Raw genomic sequence first — 4,009 nt, 5'->3', positions numbered from 1 at the left:
ACATAAATTCAATCACCTCAACAGTGTAGACCACTCATGGTCACAATCAAGATCCATCACAAAAAAAATCAACAAGGTTGCATCTATCAGGATGACTTATAGAAGTCAAATGGGAGAGGCACTACAGTGACATTCCAAGTGAATATTCTAAAGTCCACTAACCCACTTCTAATAGGGTGGTTAAATCCTTTAACCAGGTCACATTTAACAATGTATTGTAAGCCTTTAACAGGGCAGGCCTTTCATAGGGGATCATTTCAAAAGAGTGAGAATTGAGTAGCATGTTACTGGAGGTTTATCCCAAATTGGGTTTCCACGTAAATCACTATGTTATGTGTTGACCATTTTATGTGTTGTGCTTGCTTGTTGATTTACAGTAACTTGTTAAATAGGAAAGTTAAAGCTTGGATGAATGAATGGTTGAATGTGCTCACTACACTTAGTGAAAAGGTTTGAAGAGGACATTTAGACCTTGAATAACCGATTCACCCCCCCCCCTCTTAATTATTCTAAAGCATTTCTAACAAGTATATGGGAGAATTTAAGGCAAATTTCTAAGCAATAATGAGGCAATTAGTTTTTAAAGGATCCTGAGATTTTAGATGAGGCTCGAGGGTGGATTTTTCATTTCTTTTCTTTAAGTTAGAGTTGGAGAAATTTTATGAATGAGGGAGATAGGGTTTGCACTTGTAGAGAAGCAACCATTGGCCTTTTTAGGGAAATTTAGTAAGAAGAGAATGAAAAGGGGTTTTGAAATCTATGATTCTATTCTCTTACAAATTGTAGACCTATTGTTGGGAGAGAAGTTTATTCAAAAATTGATCATCAACATCAAGTAAATGCATATGTTGTATCAATATTTCTTTTGTAGGGCCTAGAGAGAAGTTCAACAGCCTTGAGAAGCTTCCAATGAAGAAGAAGGAAATCAAAATTTTAATTTTTAAGTCCAATGAAGTCCCTAGTTCTTTTGGTTTTTCTCATACGAGAATATCGCTTCATTTAATGGTGTCTTGGCGGGTGCAAGGTGATAGTTACTAAGCCATGGTAATGGAATTTTGTAAATTGTGCTAATATAATTTCTAGTGTTAAGGCTTAGTATTGCTTTGAGGGGATAGGTTAGAGGCACTTTTCATAAATTTTTAAAGGAGTATGTATGGATGGTTATGGTTTTCAATTGTAAGATGGTACTTTTCATAGATTTAATAAGTCTTCTATCTATGTTAAATTATAAACAAAGGTTTATTTATTTATCATCCATTTATATAAGAAATAATGTTTATAGTTTCTTTAAGATTAATCAAATAAATTTATTTATTTATTTAATTTTAGTAAAGACAAGACAAAGTGTGGTAAGTATGGATGACTTTACATTGATTCTAAAACATTCATTTAAAAGTCAACCAAATATTTGTTGTTAATAAATAAAAGCTTATCATTTGTTACAATATTTTAATGAAATACAATTAATATCATATTAAAAATTAAGCACTCCATCTGTAATAAATAAGAAATATTAATTATATATTTATTCTGAATTTACATGAAAAATAATGTTCATCATTTCTTTTAAAATATGAAGATTGTTATGTTTTTAAACTACAGCTTACAACATAATGACAAAATGATAAATTGTAATTCTCTTTCATTTGAAAAGGTATTAGATTCAGTCCATTTGAATTTAACAAATAACAAGATAATAATTAATATTGTTCATTTGTGATTCCATTAATTACTGAACTTAAAACTGAAACTGATCATAAGGCTATCCTCTGCACATTCAGAGAAATTTTATTTTATAGGATCAGCTATCTTATCTGTGAACCAAACAGAGTTCAATTAATTACATGGAAACCATATTCCAAAACAATAAAGGTTAAAAAGTTTACAATATCCGTCTTGCACACCATGATTATAAAACTCTTATCTTGTGACAATAATAGACAAGCCCTGACAGTTTGTTTGGATTAGATTCTAGCAAAACCCCCAACTGCTGTACAAGATGTTGCTCATGGAATTGCGGGCAGATTTTATAAGGACGAGTATAGTACAATGTTGCCGTCCTTATTACACCACGCATTTGTTCTTTCTCCAACATTCACTCCTATCATTGTTTCACAGCAGGTGGAAGCCATTGTTAACCAGCTCATTCTACATTGAATATTTGCAACTTAGTCCTTTTCCTCATGATTTTCTTCAACACATTCCAGTGGGGCTTCACAATAACTTATGTTAAACCATCAACTGCCAAAACTTGTGGGGCTGAAAAGCCTTAAAAAATATGAAATTCTCTTCACCATACCGCCACCCGTGACATGCAATCACTGTCATTCCTTTATATCTTCTATTCTTCTCATCTGACAGCTCTGAGATTTTGGAAATTCAGCCATTTTCTATTTATATAACCAATCTCAATCCAATTCCACATACCCATTTCTCCCCTGCTTTCACATCTCTCGCTTTGAATACAATTTGGGGGTTTTTAGCTTTGATTACCAGTCGGCAAAAGCTCTTCTTTTGAAGAAATTCATTATTTGATATTGATAAAACCAACTTCATGGGAAGGAAGGGAAGAGGCCGGTCGGCAAAATCTCTTCTTTTGAAGAAATTAATGAGAGGCTGCCACAGACTTCCTTTCAATTTGGGTTGGCCAAAGGAAGAGAAGGGAATTCCTTCAGATGTTCCAAAGGGCCACATTCCTGTCTATGTTGGGAACGATCGGAGCAGATTCATCATACCTGCAACTCTTTTGAATGACCCACTTTTCCGTCAGTTGTTGGACATGATCGAGGAGGAGATGGGATTCTGTCATGAGATGGGTCTCTTCATTCCCTGCGAAGAAGCTGCTTTCGAATGCCTTGTTTCTCTTATCAGTGGACAGAAATCAAAATGTATGAGACTGTTAGAGAAGAGACCGGAGACCAAATCTGTCAGTTTTTTCTGTTAATGGATGGATTGTTTTGGGTTTATTCTTTATACCTGCTAACGCCGGTTCAGTATGTTCGATTTTCCATTCTTTATACCTGCTAAAGAAAGATCTAAATTGATAGGCAAATCGTGTACTTGCTGGGATATAAAGAGTTGTGTGATTCAGCAATTGCAACATTTAGAAATATACAAATACATAATTGTGATTTTTTTAATGAATAGTCCCTTTGTATTAATAAACTAATATAGTTGTTACATATTTATAATTGTGATATTGACAATTTGTTTGATCATTATTTGTCTATAATGAAGAAAATATCATTTATTATTGTCTACTTAATTATTTGTTCACACCGTCTGTTTAGACTAATGGTTAATGTTCTATTTTTTCATGGAAGTTTCTACAAAATTGTTTTAACTATCAAGATTAGATTAAACCCTTTTAAATAAAAGTCAAATAAAATGTAAATTAATAGACAAATTCTTTGCTTGTCGAATTCTTAAATTTTTTGTGATTTAACAATTGTAATTTCTAGTGATAAAATATACAAATACAGAATTGTGACATTCATAATTTTTCCAATCATTATTAAATGTAGGGAGAGGAAAATTTTTATTATTATTATCTTCTAAATTATTTGTTCACTGTGCTCTTTTAGGACAATGTTTGTTGTTGGATTATACACTTCAACGTAATTGTTTTAATATTGAACGTGTGACAATGTAAAATTGGAAGTGTATATGTTAATCTATCAATTACTTGTCAATTGAATTAGATACAATTAATTGTTAAAACAATCATTAGTTTTATAAAAACTGTGATAATTATTTAGAATTATGGTCACATAAATTATATCTAATTGAAGTTAGAATACATACATGTTAGGATTGATGGTGAATGGTTTAAGGGCAATTTGAAAATCTAGAAATTCAATATCATAACTTTATTAGGGTGATGAGACACTTCATGCTCAAATGGTGTCTAATAGCGTTGGGAACTTAGATGATTGTTACATGACTATTGTAGCAATTGGGAACAAGTCAAGAGAACTATTTTTTAAAATTAAGTTGTACAATATCAAAA

General features: G+C 31.8%; 1 pseudogene; it reads left to right on the top strand.

Annotated features, from left to right (window-relative positions):
* Window positions 1-2,554: 2,554 nt before the first annotated feature.
* On the top strand, window positions 2,555-2,944 carry LOC149554398 (protein SMALL AUXIN UP-REGULATED RNA 12 pseudogene; annotated as a pseudogene).
* Window positions 2,945-4,009: the final 1,065 nt, after the last annotated feature.

The sequence above is a fragment of the Cupressus sempervirens genome, chromosome 5 (genome assembly GCF_028749045.1).
Source record: "Cupressus sempervirens isolate cs-2001-9-10 chromosome 5, ASM2874904v1, whole genome shotgun sequence".
Lineage (NCBI taxonomy): Eukaryota > Viridiplantae > Streptophyta > Pinopsida > Cupressales > Cupressaceae > Cupressus > Cupressus sempervirens.
This window is presented reverse-complemented; position numbering and strand designations above follow the sequence as displayed.